We start from the raw sequence: 18,655 nt of genomic DNA, 5'->3' as shown, positions 1-18,655 counted from the left end.
CCTGAAATATCACCACAGGAAAGGAACAAACCCTAGAAAGCATTAAAAAAGCCTCTTTAAATAGAGTGAGATCTACTTTATATTCACAAATGTGTTTGTACGTTAAACATTAGGTGACAAAATGTGTATGTTTCATGATGACTGAGATGGCATTGGTATAGAAACAGTGGATTATTGCAGACATAGCTATTAGGGAAAGACGTGTTGATAACTCCAGCGGGGAACCACTGTGCAGAGCGGAGCTTGTCTGATTTATCCAGAAGACCATATGTAAGGCAGATTAAAGTACCAAACCACCAGATTAAAAGACTGCTATACCAGCTATAGCCAAGGTCTAATTAAGAAAATGTGATGGCTTCTCTTTTTAAAGGAAGAGAGTAATATGTTTCAACCCCCCCGACTTTCCATCAGATCTGCACGATACAAAGATAAATGGTTTCAGGGAAGATGTGTGGTGAGAACAGGAACCAGGGATGCTAGCAATAGGGGGCCTTAAAGTGGTTAAATTAATTGAAGCCCCCCCCCCACCTCCCTACAGTGCCATGGTCTATAAGGATTACCTAAAACGGTTTCCTTGAGGGAGTGACATGAGCAGGGCTGCAGTGTGTTGTGCTTTTACTAAGCCCATAAAGTGTTCACAGTGGTTGTCAGTGTTGAACACTCACAGGGGTTTTGAAAATCACTTCCTTAAACACGGTGAGTCATATTGAATATGGCTCACAAACTTGAGTGAATTAAGCTGCTGTGTCATTTAGAGGGTTGCTCAAAGCTGCAACACAGTCCTCTGTGCCTGTGCATGAGCGCTGAACCAAGTGGTGAAAATCACAATCGAAATACGCCTGCGAAATAGAAAAGCAAAACCACTTGAATGTAATGAATTGCTGAAATAAAGGGAGACAATGCATCCTGAATGTTAATTGCACACATCAGGGAAAAAGTAGAAGAAAGAAGGTGAAAAACAAAAGGTCTTACGAACTATGGCAGCTACCCATGTGCAATTTAAGTAATGGAAGCGTTACAATGTAATTGCTAGGGATTTGTTTTCATGCACCCATAATGGGATCATCTGCAGTTGGTTGACATACGTCACTTTGATGTCAGTATCGCTGTTCTGATTCATATCTTTCCAAAGACAGTATCTCCCATCTATCTAAGCTGCTTTGAAGTGGCACCTCCTGCCCTGCCTCCTCGTTGATACCATCAGACTGAGCTCCTGCTGTTTTCTTTTTTTTCCAGCTGTCATGTTCCCTTCGACCCTGTTTTCTATGACTGCCGAGACCACCACTTATAACAGGCCCGAGAGTAAATGCAGCATGTAACAGGTCAGTGGGAACAACTTGGGATACACGTGATGGTAGATGACATGTTTCCGACACCCACACACATGTACGATAACAACAATGGGATATATTTCAGAAGAGAATATTTGTACTGGTGGTGCACGAGCAGTGTTGTGGATGAATGCGCAAAAGGAGCATGTCCTTTGAATGTGCTCGTGCTTTCAGAGAACAGTTGACGTCACTCACGTGACAACGTGGATAGTGCATTAGAAGACAGGATCATCCAATGTCTGTTCCATCCCTGACTCCAACTTGACAAATGAGTGGTGAAATGTTAGAAGTGCATATGGAGGATCTAGCCCCTTGTCACAGCCTCATTCTCATGCATGTGGGGAGGATGGTTTTCTGAAAAGTTATGGAAGTGTTTCTACGTTTATTGTTTAACTGTTCTGTGTGCTCGCGTATTGCGTGCACAAACCTCTTCATCATGTCTGCAGTTTTAGCGAGTTTTTAAATACTAGCATTGCACCATTATTATTCTTTTTTTGTTAGTGTAATTATTACTGTGAGCTGTGTCATTTAAATACGTGTGAAATGTACTCTATCTTCGCTCTTGGGAAGTATGAACTTACACAACCCTGTTTACAGGCATTATTATAAGGATGGGCAAAACAAAATATGAATGGTCCAACTCATTCTGGCCAGACTTATTAAATAGTAAACTGACATGCATTGTATTTACCTTTACTACTGACAAATCCCTGGTATTATTAATGCAGCCCTACGTACTTGTAGCACCAAGCCATCATAATTGTTATTAATAACTACTGAGCATTTCCTGCTATAACATGTCAAAATGCCTGCAGTGAAAAGTATTTTGGAGGTGGACTGAAAGTAAATTGAATTGAAAGGTGCTTACACTAGAGTTAGGGATCAAAGTTGGTCAATTTGCCGGGCAGCTTGAAAAACATTTCAGAGTATGAGTAGCCTGCCCTCTTGTCCACAGGCTGACCTGCAACATATACAGCAACAGCAGCCCTCTCTGAGACACACTGCGCTGTAAAATGGTTTTGGGGAACTGTTAGGTAAGGTAAATTAAGGTAACATACGAATAAATAAGGTTATATTTCTGTGTGGCTTAAAGAAAGCAATATTTTTTCAGTTGGAAGTGTCAATACAAAGTTGATATCATGACACTCATGAATGTGAATTATTCATTTTCATTTCACATTTCTTTCATTTTATGTTTTTTTTTCTTTTCTAAAACCACTACTGATGATTTAGTTTGACCTGATTTATTTTGTTGACTTTAGTAATATAGTAAAGAGAACAATTACCTACAAGATTAACCCTTAGACTCATAATTCATCCAACAAATGGTTAATGTTGGTCAACAAAAATGGCCTCGCAGACATCTATCAGTAAATGCAATCCTGTCATTCCCAGAATAAGGAAAGTGAACATACATAAACTAGTTGTGCTAGAGAGCACAATGGAGAAGTTGGTTTTGATATCCAACTGCATAAGACTTACATTTGATTTAATATCCTAGCTTTTAAAGCAAGAAGAAATTGTGAAAGTGTGACACTAGAAAGCAAACTTTGCTCTGTGATATTGCGGCTACGACACCAAAGCCTTACATTAACTATTTATGCTACAGTCGAAAGAAACCTTTTTTTCCTACAAACATTTCCTACAAACCATTATGTATCCACTTTCAAGTTTTTGACATGACATTATTTAATGATTGGTTACCAGAAAACTCCAAAAAAAAACGCACCAGATAAATAATAGACCTAAAATTAAAGTTACATTGCCAAAAACTGTATTTAATCAGGGCTGACATGGTCTACAGCAGATTGTTTCCTTTTAAACAACCTGAAGGGCAAACGAGGTGTCTGTTTGTGTAGCGTTTCTTGTCTGGCAGGAAGTGTTGTGTAACACCGATACAAGCGGGTGGTGGTGCCAAGCCGCGAGCACATGGGGATTAGGAGAAACTAACCCTACAGAGATCTGGGTTAATTAAAACTGTTTTGGTGACGTACGCAGCAAGATGCGAAGAGATGCGGACTCCATCTGTTTAAGAGAAGATAAAGCTGCAGTCCACAGTCAATGACTCGGCTCAATGCATCGACGTACAGTAAATACAGGCTGGATTGTACTGTGCTGGCAGCAGTTTACCATCATGCAGCTAGGCATTGCTCCTGTAATCACCATGAGATTATGTGGGTTTGTGGGGAGGGAGATATTCCTTATCCAAAATGAAGGTATTTTAAAGTGTGTAAAGCCCTTTGAGGGACATTTGTGGTGTTGGGCTATATAAACAAAACTGAATTGACATTAAGAACAGATGTTTCATTTTCTTTTATATTGCAAATGTCGCTCACATGGTGTAGAATAAGCAGCAGTGGTATTTTGGTTCTTTAAAGGATTCTACTTCCGGTGAAATTACAAACTACATAATCCTTTAACCAAATTAAATAAAGGCAGAATGTTCTGACTAATTACATACTTTTTACAATAAAATCATAATTACTAATACATTAGTTGAAATAGCATTTTAACCCTTTAACATACCGCTCATGGGATACATTTTAATGTATTATCCATCAATCTATCGATTTAGATGTATAGATATACCGTAGGCACAATTCTCATAGTTTTTGGGAATTATGGTGACTTTCAAAAATAATGCATGTCTGTTACGGATGCTGTTTGTCTGCTGTGTGTGGGATTATGCAAATGAGCTGTGTGGTTGCCCCAACATCATTGGCTGTCATCTCCTGGTCCACTTCCGAGGACACTGATTGGAGCACGCCGGGCCCGACGTTCTCCAATCCCTGTGCAAGCCCAGCGCACACCTGCTAGAGAGGACAACAAAGCTGGGGACAATCATCACCCTGGAGGCTCTGACATGTGGACAGACGCCTCTCGCTACTTGCTCTAATAGACTTCTGTTAACTGTGGTTAAACTTGTGTGATTAGTAGTGTCTAGAGTAGGTTAGTTAGTGTTTAGAGTAGATTAGGATTTTGTGACTGTTGCCTTTTAGTTTAGCTGTGTGTTTTGTCCAGACTCCCTTTGTTAGTTGTACCACTCTTGAAGTGAGGTTTTGTTTCGTTCTCTATTTAGTATATTAGTATTTATTTTCCCTGTATGTCGTTATACTCCTTTTGAGTCCTCCCTTAGTTTGGTTATCTGTCAACCTGTGCCCTTTTGGCCCTTTTGTTTGTTTGTTTATAATAAAACCACTTATAATTAATACCAATACCACTCTGGTCGTGTCGCTTCCCTTTAGTTCCCCTAGCCCAATAGGGAACGTAACACGTGGGGGCTCGTCCGGGATAATTAACTACTTTCCCGGGGTTATAAGTGGGTTGTTTATTGCTAAAAACAATTTGGTAAGGTTGTGTGCAGTTTAGCTGAGTATGGCAACTTTCGATTTTGAGTCGTTCTTGGTCGTGCTATGAGCAGCTGGACCGGTGTAAAAAGGACGATTTAATGAAGATAGCGCGGCACTTCAGTCTTGTGGTAAGTCGGCAAATGGTAAAGAAAGAGTTGAAGGCATTGGTGGTGGAAGAGATGGTGAAAAGAGAGTTATTAGTACCGGCTGTACCAGCTGAGCTCCCCGTGTCTGATGTGTTGGCTGAAGACCCATTAGGTCAGAGGCAGGAGGCGGAGTTTACGTTTACGCAGGAAAAGAGTGGTGACAGCAAGGGGGGCGAGTCGGGTAAAGCACCGCTCACGCCGCCTCGCAAATGTCCAACCTCCCCTGCTGGCAGTACGGATTCCCAGAGAGGGAGTAAACTCCAAGTCCGCCTCGCCCGGCTTCAGTTAGAGGCAAAAGACAGGGAGCAGGACAAGCAGCACCGATTTCAAATAGAATTAAGGAAATTAGAAATGGACAAGGAAGTCCGAAAATTAGAAGTGGACAAGGAAGTCCGAAAATTAGAAATAGACAAAGAACTGAGAGTGCTGGAGATCGAGAAGGAAGTCCGGCTGCGTCAGATGGAGCTAGACTCCGAGCTGCGCGCATCCGGTGCTTTTGGCCATGTCGGAGGAAGCTTTCCACTTCCTTCTCATCCCCCTGCCTTCAACGTAGTCAAAAATATTCCGTTAGTGACACTTTTCCGTGAGACTGAGGTGGATGCGTACTTTGGTGCTTTTGAGCGCATTGCAGTGGCCCTACGGTGGCCGGCTGAAGCCTGGGCTCTGTTAGCCCAGTGCAAACTTTATGGAAGAGCTCAGGAAGCGGTTGCTGCTCTTTCGCTAGAGGACGGTCTAAATTACGACTTAGTGAAGGGTGCCATTCTCAGGTTGTATAAATTAGTTCCCGAAGCGTACAGACAGAAATGTAGGAACCACAGGAAGGGTCTTAATCAGACACATGTCGAGTTCGCCAGGGAGAAGGGAATGATGTTTACTAAGTGGGTTGCTTCATGTGAAGCGGCAGATTATGCTGCTCTGAGGGAACTGATCATGTTGGAGGAGTTCAAGAGATGTTTGCCTGATCGTATTGTGGTATACCTGAATGAACAGAAGGTAAACTCTCTCTCTGCTGCCGCTGTGGTGGCTGATGAATATGTACTCATGCATAAATCGGTGTTTTCTCCTGTGTATACCGAGAGGTCTCGCCGGGTGTCCGACGCCCCATTTACCGGGCCATTGAATGTGTATGATGCAACTACAGAGGAGAGAGAGAGCCGTTATTATCACCAACCTGGACATGTCATCGCCAACTGTGCAGCTCCGACACATAAGGCGCCGCCACAAAACATGTCCCTCCCAAAAGGCATTGGCCTGATTAAAGGTGAGTCATCCCTTATCCCTGCATCTGACCGTGACGAGGGTGAGATAGATCCCTGTTTTGAGCCTTTTGTGTTTGAGGGGTTAATATCCTTAACTGGGGAGTCTGCCGATCAGAGACCTATGCGCATATTACGAGACACTGGAGGCTCCCAGTCTGTGATTGTTGTCTCCGCACTGCCATTTTCTGAACAGTCAGCCTGTGGTTATGGTTCCACATTATGCGGCATTGAGATGGGGTATATCCCACGGCCCGTACACAAGGTACATGTACAGTCAGACCTAGCATCCGGTTTCTACCCAGTCGCTGTGTGTCCAGCGTTACCGTTAAAAGGGATAGTGTTTTTAATGGGAAATGACATTGCGGGTAGTAAGGTGACCCCTGCACTCAGGCATGACTCAGATGCTTTCTTGCCTGATCCTACGATTGTGCCGGTGCTCCCAGACAAGGTTGTGCCCGAGGGAAAGCCAGTAATTGTGGCTTCCCCTCCTCATGAGGATGTCGCGAGCACGGCGCAACCCGTCGGCTCAGACAAGCCTTCCGACTTTCCGACTCTCTCAGTAATCCGAGAGTATCTGCTGATTTATCGGATACTCATCTTAGTTTTGGTGGTAGTCCTACAGCACGTTGAGATCTGGGTAGGACTCAGCCTGTGGCCAATCATAGTCGTGTTTCTCTGTTATGATCCCTACGTAGCCTGGCTTAGCATACACAAGCATGATCAGCGTCTCATGCGCTGGGCTCTGATCGTGCGGGACTACAAAACAAGATATCCGTCTTAAACAGAATTTTCAAAGAATGTGTTGGCCGATGCTTGTCCAAGTTGAGTGTGAGATGTTAGTGTGTGTTATTAAGAGTTTGTTAGTGTGTTAAATTCACAAAACTGTGGGCTTGTGTTTTAAGGGGGGGAGGTGTTACGGATGCTGTTTGTCTGCCTGAGTGTTTTCAGCTGTGTGTGGGATTATGCAAATGAGCTATGTGGTTGCCCCAACATCATTGGCTGTCATCTCCTGGTCCACTTCCGAGGACACTGATTGGAGCACGCCGGGCCCGACGTACTCCAATCCCTGTGCAAGCCCAGCGCACACCTGCTGGAGAGGACTACAAAGCTGGGGACAATAATCACTCTGGAGGCTCTGACATGTGGACAGACGCCTCTCGCTACTTGCTCTAATAGACTTCTGTTAACTGTGGTTAAACTTGTGTGATTAGTAGTATCTAGAGTAGGTTAGTTAGAGTGTAGAGTAGTTTAGTTAGTGTTTAGAGTAGATTAGGATTGTGTGACTGTTGCCTTTTAGTTTAGCTGTGTGTTTTGTCCAGACTCCCTTTGTTAGTTGTACCACTCTTGAAGTGAGGTTTTGTTTAGTTCTCTATTTAGTATATTAGTATTTATTTTCCCTGTATGTCGTTAGACTCCTTTTGAGTCCTCCCTTAGTTTGGTTATCTGTCAACCTGTGCCCTTTTGGCCCTTTTGTTTGTTTCAGGCTGCCTGCCTGCCATTTTGTTACACCTTGCTTTATAATAAAACCACTTATAATTAATACCAATACCACTCTGGTCGTGTCGCTTCCCTTTGGTTCCCCTAGCCCAATAGGGAACGTAACAATGTCAAACAAATAATCCTGTACAAAAAGAGAAATATTTACACAAGAACTTTATATAATATTCTTTATTACGTTCAACCAATGCAGATTGAAAGTTATACATGTGTGAGAAAAACATTTCTTCATACTTTTGAAGAACAGTTCAAAAGTGAAGTATTATTGTGGAAGATATTGGGAATGAAATGTGGTTGAGCTTTTATAGGATAAAAACTAGGTTTATATATCTAAATCTGTCTGTTTTGCAACCGTCTGGAATAGAAATATGATAGATCTTGTAATCTTTCCTGGATGTATTTCAATTATAAAAGCAGGCTCAGGCATATACTGTATCTACTGGATCTCTCTCACCCATAAACACTTTCCCACCTTGCATCATTCTCCCTCTGTCCTTCAGGTTAGCTTGTTTTCCCGCTCCTTCACAAACATCCTCCTCGCGGTCTGTCTCCCTGCTCAGCACTCAGTGTTCTCTCACGTTCTCTCTGTCTGTCTCTTTCTGATTCTCTCTCTGATCTCTATCCTCCTGAGCATGTCTTGGAGGCAAATCGGCCGCAGCCAGCCAGGCAGCTGTGTGTTGTTGGTATTGTGCCACCGCAGAGATACTTTGGCAAACCCGCTATCTATTTGTTTAGAGGAATTAAAGGATGCACTCTCTCCAGGGACCTCTGGCCTCCGAGTCGCCAGAAGGGGCCCATATCGGAAATTGCACTTGGTACACACGCAACTCGGAAGTAGATAAAGGGAACTGGACTAACATAGAGGAAGAAACTGATAATCCATCGCCGATCTTTGGGAAAATCGTCACATACACCATCAATTCCCCACCACTGACCACTGCCCTGTGTCACAGGACATGGGTGGGGGTTACAGATTACAGACTTTTGAGGTATTCTCTCGGGTGCCATTACACTTACTACTTCACTGCTTTCATTTCTCCCTCTCTGTGCTCATGGGGGACCACAGGAAAATATTCAATATCCATTCTGCCACGCAGTGTGCACTGCACGTTAACAATCCATTTTCTATTTTCTACAAATGCTTTTAGTTACGGTGCAGTAGGGAAATTGGTTTCCCTTCCAGAAGAAACATTGACTGTATATGCATATGTGTGATATGGCGCGACATAAATATGATTTGTGCAAACTTAAGTGGGTGAAAAAAGCAGTTCTGTACCATGACTGTAGCTAAATGAGAACTAGAAAGTGGCAATCAGATGCCTGATATGCTTTGATGAGGCTATTGGGTTGGAAATTGCCTCGCTGCACTTCCCAGCTTAACTTTTATATGAGCCTTTTGAAACTGTTTGTTTGTTATTTTCTATGTATGGACTATAGCTTTCTGCATCTGTGATGGTGAGTGCTTGCTCAGTGGGTGGGAAGTACCTAATTTTCCTCTGTCCATTCACCTTGACAATCATAGTCAATGGGCCCGGCATACAGGCATGTTATTTGCTGCTCCCACGCTGTGAGCCGTGTATGCAGAGCCCGCTCAGCTGCTGGTGGGCAACGAGCTGAGAGTAGAGAGGCTGATATCTGCTCGCCTGCCAGTAACTCCTCTGGGAGTTGCATCACTTAGAGGCTAGGGAAGGTCAGATGTATTCTGACAAAAGACTAACAGAAACAATAGATGTATTTTCTGGAGTCCTGTAAATTCGTTCAGCCAGCTTGACTGAGACATGCTGGGAGAATAAAGTTGCAGTAACACTTTATATTAAGGTACACAAATTAACCATCAACTAGTTGTTAATTAACATGCATATTAACAGTATATTTTCTATTTATTAGTCATTATAAAACACTTATTAATGCCTTATTCTACATGACCATATTCTACAAGTAATAAGCCATTAGTTGGGAGTTTTTCCTCAATAACCCTCTAATTAGTGCTTATTTGTTGCAAGTAAGGAAGTTGTTGTTCATGAGTTTTGGTCTTAATATGCTCTGCTCAATATGGGCCTAATAAGGCAGTCGATGCAATAAAAGTAATTATCTCATAACACAACAAATATGATCTATTCTTATTGTCACGATTGTCATGTTATGTCACGTTTGTAGTTTTGTCTGTGTTGGTGTTTTTCTTGTCTTTGGGTTTCCTGTTTTATTGTGTAAAGTGTTCACCCCCGTTTCCTGCCTGTCTGCTTTCTGTCTGTTTCCCTCCCTGATTACCCGATTGTGTTCACCTGTTGTCCTTGTGTTTCTCCTCCCCTGCCCAGCTGTGTCTTGTTCTGTGATTACCCTTCTGTGTATTTAGTCTAGTCTTCCCCTGTGTTCCATGTCGGTTCATTGTTTTCCTTCCATGTTATTTCACGGTCTGTGTTCCTTGTGCAGCTTTATTGGATATTTTGGATTCTGCCTTGTTTTTGCCACAGCTTTATTATTTAATAAAGCTCGCTTTTCGTTATTATGCATTTGAGTCCTACCTGCTTCACCCATTCGTAACAGAATGAACCGACCAAAAATGGACCCAGCGGATATGGAAGATTTTGAGTTAGATCTGTTCGATCTCGATTTTTCCCTTCAATGTTATCATGCCGAGTGGAAAGGAACTTCTTCTAGAAGGGACAAAGAGGCTATTCTCGAGAGGGCACGAATGGAGGTGGCCGAAATGCCTTGGTTGAGGAGTTCGTTGCCGGAGTGGTTACAGCTTTTCACAAGTTGTCCTGAGGACTGGTCCGACGCATCTAACCCTCTCCTCGGATCCGACTACGGTCCTGTTGGAGGTCCACGGAGTCTCCAAAGAGCCTCTAGGAGACGCAGGGCCAGGATTCCAGCCCGTGCTCCAACAGCCATGATCCCGGCTTCAGTTCCGGTTTCCACAGCCATGGATCCATGCACCAGTACCGGCCCGCAGAGCTATGTTTCCTTGCTCGATTACCTGGCCCACACAGCCATGGTCCAGGCCTCGGTACCGGTTCCAGCGGCTCCAGTTCCAACCTCAGACCTTTTCTCAGGAACCCGTCTGGCGTTTGGAGGTCCACGGAGCCTCCAAAAGGTCTCTGGAAGATGCAAGGCCAGGATTCCAGCCCGTACTCCAGCGGCTCCGGCTCCAGTGCCGGTCCCAGCAGCCATGGTTCTGGCCCCAACGGCCCTGGTTCCGGCCCTGGTTCCGGCCCTGGTTCCGGCCTCAGCAACCATGGTAACAGCCCCAGTTCTGGCCCCAGCAGCCATGGTTCCGGCCCCAGTCCTGGTCCCAGCTGCCATAGTCCCTCCTCTAGTCCCTTCTCTAGTCCCTTCCCTAGTCCCTCCTCAGGTCACTTTCCTAGTCCCTTCTCCAGTCCCACCTCTAGTCACTTCCCAAGTCCCTTCCCAAGTCCCTTCTCTAGTCCCTTCTCTAGTCCCTTCTCCAGTCCCATCTCGAGTCCCCTCTCCAGTCACCTCTCGAGTTCCATCTCTAGTTCCTACTCAAGTCCTGCCTCTAGTCAATTCCCTAGTCCCATCTCTAGTCACTTCTCGAGTTCCCTCTCGAGGTCCCTCCTCTAGTCCCTGCTCTAGTCCCTCCTCGAGTCCCCTCTCTAGTTCCCCTCTCAAGTCCCCTCTCGAGGTCCCTCCTCTTGTTCCTCCTCTAGTCCCCTCTGGAGTTCCGTCTCTAGTTCCCCTCTCGAGTCATGTCTCAAGTCCCTACCCAATGTCCTGGTCTGTTGGAGGTTCCGCTGGGGGTCCTGCCAACTCCATGTCCTGTCCCGTTGGAGGCCCCGTCGACTACTCCTCTGCCGGGGGTCCTACCAATCGTATGTCTGTCCCGTTGGAGGTCCCGCCGTCTACTCTCCTGCCGGGGGTCCTGCCAGCTTCTTGTCCTGTCTCGTTGGAGGTCCCGCCGTCTACTCTCCTGCCGGGGGTCCTGCCAATCCTATGTCCTGTGCCGTTGGAGGCCCCGCCGACTACTCTCCTGCCGGGGGTCCTGCCAACCCTTTGTCCCGTCCCGTTGGAGGTCCCGCCATCTGCTCTCCTGCCGGGGGTCCTGCCAGCTCCTTGTCCCATCTCGTTGGAGGTCCCACCGACTGCTCTCCTGCCGGGGGTCCTGCCAACCCTTTGTCCTGTGCCGTTGGAGGCCCCGCCGACTGCTCTTCTGCCGGGGGTCCTGCCAGCTCCTTGTCCTGTCCCGTTGGAGGTCCCGCCGACTACTCTCCTGCCGGGGGTCCTGCCAACTACTCTTCTGCCGGGGGTCCTGCCAACCCTATGTCCTGTGCCGTTGGAGGTCCCGCCGACTGCTCTCCTGCCGGGGGTCCTGCCAATCCTATGTCCTGTTCCTCTGGGGGTCCCGCCGACAACTCTTCTGCCGGGGGTCCTGCCAACCCCTTGTCCTGTTCCGTTGGAGGCCCCACCATCACCTGTCTCACCGGGGGTCCTGCCAACTACTGGTCCTCTTCCGTGGGGGTTCCTGCCGAAGCCTGTCCCACTGGCTCCGGTTCCTGTTCGGCCGACACCGGGTCCTGCCCGGCCTCCGGAGCTGTCTGGTCTTCGCCCTCGAGCCCGGCCCCCTGAGAGCCCGGCCCCCTGAGAGCCCGGCCCCCTGAGAGCCGCGGTCTTCTCCCTCGAGCCCGGCCCCCTGAGTGCCGCGGTCTTCGTCCTCGGGCCCGGCCCCCTGACTCTTCCTGCCGCTGCTTTTGCCCTAATGCACGGCCCCCTGAGTTTGCCCGCTGTGGCCTTCGCTCCTTTTTGAACTTTGCCTTGCCCCCAGGCCGTCCACCCGAGACCCCCTCCTTGGTCTCTGCCTTTCCCCCGGGCCGTCCGCCCGAGACCCGTCCTCCAGACCCCCTCCACCCACCCTTTCTTGGCCCTAGTTATGTGTCCTCCCTCCGGTCCCCCTCCACCCACCCTGCTGGACCTTTTTTTGGGACGTCTGGGATCCGTCCCTTGAGGGGGGGGTTCTGTCACGATTGTCATGTTATGTCACGTTTGTAGTTTTGTCTGTGTTGGTGTTTTTCTTGTCTTTGGGTTTCCTGTTTTATTGTGTAAAGTGTTCACCCCCGTTTCCTGCCTGTCTGCTTTCTGTCTGTTTCCCTCCCTGATTACCCGATTGTGTTCACCTGTTGTCCTTGTGTTTCTCCTCCCCTGCCCAGCTGTGTCTTGTTCTGTGATTACCCTTCTGTGTATTTAGTCTAGTCTTCCCCTGTGTTCCATGTCGGTTCATTGTTTCCCTTCCATGTTATTTCACGGTCTGTGTTCCTTGTGCAGCTTTATTGGATATTTTGGATTCTGCCTTGTTTTTGCCACAGCTTTATTATTTAATAAAGCTCGCTTTTCGTTATTATGCATTTGAGTCCTACCTGCTTCACCCATTCGTAACACTTATGTAACAAGACAGGAAACTATAAGTGTTAATTGTGTCTAAATAACTCAAAATTAGGTATGTATATCTAAGAATATGTTTTGGGGTAGTGACAGTTCGGCTACCAATAGCAAGGTAATATTGACCTGTATGTTTCATATTTGCACATTTATATTTTTGTGAAATTTGTACTGAAGGTTAGACAGGAAACCGGGTACAGGAAGTAGGAAAAAGTTAACTGAATAGCATGGCAGTACACTGCTACTACCTTCCCTATGGAACCTGAAGAGTAAAAGGGTCAAGTCCGTCAGAAAGCAATGACTGTATATGTGTAAGGATTAGTAACATGTATTGTGTTTATGTGATGACATTTGGAGATGTTTAAACTAGGGCTGTCAGTCGATTCAAATATTTCATCGCGATTAATCGCATGATGTCCATAGTTAATCGCGATTAATCACACATTTTTGATCTGTTCTAAATGTACCTTAGAGGAATATTTTTCAAGTTTTTATTACTCTTATCAACATGAGTGGACAAATATGCTTTATGCAAATGTTTGTTATCATTGGAACAATGATAAATATTCTCCTGAATATTTTCAACACAACAACCTGGAACCTCTCTCTTACGCTCTCTCCCAACCCTGTCTATTTCTTTGCACTGAGCCAGTTGCTCAAACAGACAAGCCTGTTTACAGTTGTCGGCGAAATGCCACTCCTCTGTCTTCATAACAGTCAAAGCATGAGACTGAAGTTCCCACCTAGGGTCAAAATAATGCGCTGTGATGTGCAGTTGACACGTTGGATGCGATCCGAATTATCTCACACAGTCCCTCGTCCTCCACAATGTTAATTGTCCACCGCCACCCATTTAGCTATCGCTGTTCAAAGCTTGCTGTTCAAAGCTTGCTGCTCGTAGACGCCGTGTCCAGAGGCCTGTACTACGAAGCAGGATTTTCGCTTAGCGGGCTAACTTCGGGGAAAACTCGGGGTTTCCGGTTCAACGACGCTCCTTCTCTTTTTAGTGGGCTAGATCTCCATGGTAATTTATGCTGAGCGGCTAACCTGCTCCGGTATGGAAGCAAACAAGAGACAGAAGTATTTGAATTTTATCAGACACCGAATTTATAGCATTGAAAATAATTACTTTGAAAATCATGTATCTGAATTTGTTTTGCTCCGAATTTACCTATGTGAAATAAAAATGTAAAAATTCAAGTTAAAAAAATTCAAATGTTCAAATTCAGATCCCAAAAATTCAAGTGAAAAAACTTTGACGTCAAATATTTCGGTGCTTAAAATTCGATGTCAAATATTTCGGTGTATACAATTCGACGTCAAAAATTGCGATGGATAAGGATAAGCAATCGAGCCCGAATGCAATCAAACCGACTTCTGGCCTATCAGAGCTAAGCGGCGAACCCCGGGACAGTGCGGTGAAGCCCAATGCTGCAAACTGTAGGTGATGGATGCAGATGGGAGCAATTCCCGTAGACCCTATGTTAAAATGTCCAACTTAACATCAGAAAATGAACATGTTTCTAGCCTGGATCCACAAAAACATAATCTGTATATAGTTTGATTCCCCCTTCTTGACAACGGGACTGCTGCTCCTAGCTCCTCTGTCTCACTGCTAGCTCCGTTAGTTCCATTGGCTCCGTGATGCTCATGAGGGAGAACACTACTTGAACTCGGCCGTGTTTGTTGTGTTGGTTCCTGGTGGACTATTCGTCATGCAAATATAGGATTTATCTGCGGTTAAAACAGACCGTCCATCAATGCAGTTTCTTCGGTAAGTCAATCCTGCTTACTTTATGTTATGTTACTGGTGTTTTTATTAAGCTAACGTTAATGAATGTTTTGAGTTGGGTTAGCATTTGAGCAATCGTAGCTCCATCTGTGCTAACGATGCTATGCGTAGCATCCAAGAGTGTAAAACATTAAGTGAGATGCTACTGTATACCAAGCCCCCAGGAAGTGCGCCGGAGTTTGATGAGAATATTCGTTGTGGCCAAACGGCGGTACTACACTTCCTTTAGGTTGCTGGGCCCGGGAACACTTTTTCCCATTGACTTACATTGGGAAAGAGTGGTCTGTAACTCGTTGGATAATTTTTTTTAAACTACCCAGTATGAACACTTGTATAGCCCTTATTAAAAAACATTCGTTCCCGGAACCGGTTCTCGTTACCCAACCCTACAGGAGAGAGGAGAACCATTTTAAAAATTGTAATAATGTCAGCAAGACATGAACATATAGGCTATAACCACTATCATTCAATTCTGTAATTGCAGGTTTGTTAGCATGATATTTCAAACATAAATGGCCTGTCTTAGTTTAAAGCCCACTCACCATATTTATATTTATATATATATATAAATATACACATGGTTGGTATTTAACAAAAAGGGGTGTTGTAGTGTGTGATATTGGTATTTATGGAAACATTTTACACCTTTCCTTCAAGTATTATATGTTTCAGTTACTTGTGTGCTACTTAACATGAATAATCACAGTTACTATCCTTTTACTCCATCACATTTCAAAAAGAAATAAGCTATTGTTATTTTAACTCCACCACAGTAATCCATCATGAGCTTTACTTTTTAAATACAGTTTTAACTCACAATTGATCATAACAGGCTTCAACATATACATTTTTATATATTACCAAGTGGTTTCATGTACAACCCACACAAGTATCATGCTAAATGAAGCTCTGTTGCATGGATATCACTAGATCCTGATGTCAGCGTAATATAAAAGTACATAACGATTGATGTGTAACTTAGCATAATTTACTAGCTAGCTGCTAACTTCCGCCAGCTGCTAACTTCCGCCAGCTGCTAACTGCCGCCTCGTTAATATAAATCCAGTACCATGCTGTCATGAACGTGCGGTGCTGTTACGTGTAAGCAAATGTACGTGCTTAATGTGAACGAGCCTTTTGGGCGGCGTGGTTAAGGTTGCGCATGCTCTATGAGTGCACATACAGATGTAGCGCTTCGTTTCAGACGCCTACCCGGGCGGGTCCGTGATCGGCACGGGGTGGGCCCCTGCTGAAAAGGAAAACCCCCCCGCAGGACTTGAAACGCCCCCTTGATAAATACATTTAATTATAATGAAACCAGCAGCAATGGATCATGGATCCACCAGGGGGAGCCGTGAAAAGCTGCCACACTGGAACTCATGTGAAATAAACAGCTGATCTACAGGGATCTGATATAGCGGATATTTGTTAAGATCCATATATGTCACGGATAGGATCACATTCTGTGCTTAAGTAAGAGACATGTAATCATTTACTAAACATCACCATGTTTTTATTTAACAAAATAATGTTTAATTCACGTTGGCGTAATTTACGCCGCGTAAGTTTGTTCGCTATGTTTTTAGATCAGGAAATGCATCCAGGGTCAAACAAACGATGTTCGATCGTGATCCTCGCGATCATTTAATGTATCATATTTCGCGAGTTGAAATGAATGCACTACATCTAATCCTAATCCCACGGGCAAACAATAATATGTACAGTGTTCATAGTTTACTGTATTATTAGTGTCTAATATTATTGCTATAATAATCACACATTGAGTTGTTGAAATCAGACCGTCGTTTTTTTTAAACGCTCTGAATGAAACGGCAGCTCTCAGGTGATCAGCTGTGTGTTTACACAATAAAATATGCATAGTAATTTAATACCTTCCAACACACATTGTAAGAACAGTTCTGTTTCATATGAGTGTTGAGAGCCGTATCCACAAATCTACTAATTTTGCCCTCAGTGCACCAGATTGATGCATTTAACTTCAATTTAAATAAAAACATCTTCTGTTGTAACAACAATAACATTATAAATAGTAACATAGCATGGTATTGCACATTTACTGTAGCTTTGAGTGTTACTGGCCTGAGATTTTTTTATTACATGAATGAAGGTGACTGAGGCTTTTTAATATAGACTTTTCAGTGTCCCACATTTTGCACAGAACTGTCCCACATTAGGAAAACAGATTGTCTGAGACAACTTGGCACTAAGAGTACTAATATGTCTACCATTTCTTGTATGAGTTTAATATCTGCATGTTCTCTTTTGGTTTGATTAGGACACATCCTGGGGATTTCAGAATGTTACTGGATTTTGATTTATTGTATCGGCTTCATGTCGCAATATATTCCCGAAGTCTGAAATGCAAAAATGTTCCACATTAGGGCAATTCACCCTGCATTTAATCATTTTGTTTATTTTTAACGAAATAAATGTGGTTTAATCCATCATGAAATTAATGTAGGCTATTTACTTAGTACATATCTGACATTAACGATTAACACACTGTTCATACTGCTCACAGGCTGATATCTAGTGTATTCATACCCCTCACTGTTTATTCATCATTCAATTCATTATATATTTTATTCTGTAGATTGTGAACATTACTTTTCACTTTACTGCTTGTTGCACCTGGTTAGAAGCTAAACTGCATTTCGTTGTCTCAGTACCTGTAATCTGTGCAATAACAATAAAGTTGAATCTAATCTTGAGCAGGAACTAATGTAGGCTATTTACTTAGTACATATCTGACATGAACGATTAAACACGTTTGTGCATTCTTTATGAATGCAAACCGAGTCATTTCGTTTATTTTTAACGAAATAAATGTGATTTAATCCACATAATTTACTGTGTTAATTGTTTAATTAGTATTGTTTAACTTGAATGTTCTTCACTTTTTAAATGCCTCTGTGATGTGCTGCTACCCATTTCCCCTCGGGGACTAATAAACGAATACTATGACATTAACGATTAAACACATTTGTGCATTCTTTATGAATGCAAACCGAGTCAAGCCGACTCTAATAAACGAATACTATATATTGAACGTCTATTGAATGGCCTTTGTATGTATACAGTACAGTATAGCCCAACCATTTACACCTTCCTTTTTTCCCGTCAAGAGTTTGAATTGGAGAAAGGTAATCAGTGGTGCTTTTATAGCCTATTGCATAATAACTGTGTGATTTATATTGCTTTTCAAATGCATATGGCCACCCATTTACACGGCTCTTCCCGTCAAGAATATGAATAGAACTTAGTTAGATCACTTTACATTTCTGCGAATGAATTTTTAATCACACACGTCTCTCCATCCCGAAAATAAAAAGAGGAAACAATTTTCAAGTTCAGTTTTCACCATTTTATTTAAAAATAACTGACATACAGTAACAGACACATGCTGTAGGCCTATCTGCGGAAACCAGGACGAGCGATTTCGGGATCTGTTTTTCTGGGGCTCCTCAGTCTCTCGTTTACCCGGCTCCTGATCTTATGCCACTGGTCAATGTTCAGATTTGGGAACCGATTGGAAACATAAGACTCAATCTGTTGCTTCACATTGAGGGGAAGAGGCATTTTCCCATTGGTCCCAGTCCAGTTGGTTATTTTCACCATTCTCCCATATGTTACAAATGGCGTTATGGCCATGAACATATTAGCAGCATAGATCTCAGGGCGATGCTGTCCCTTAAAAAAGCTGTCCTGGTAAAAACTTTCCTCTCGTTCTGAGGAAACAGCCCTGGTGGGTTCATCAGGAGTGACCGCCGATACTGAGACAACGAAATGCAGTTTAGCTTCTAACCAGGAGCAACAAGCAGTAAAGTGAAAAGTAATGTTCACAATCTACAGAATAAAATATATAATT

The sequence above is a fragment of the Pseudochaenichthys georgianus genome, chromosome 9 (genome assembly GCF_902827115.2).
Source record: "Pseudochaenichthys georgianus chromosome 9, fPseGeo1.2, whole genome shotgun sequence".
Classification (NCBI taxonomy): domain Eukaryota; kingdom Metazoa; phylum Chordata; class Actinopteri; order Perciformes; family Channichthyidae; genus Pseudochaenichthys; species Pseudochaenichthys georgianus.
Note: the sequence above shows the minus strand (reverse complement) of the source record.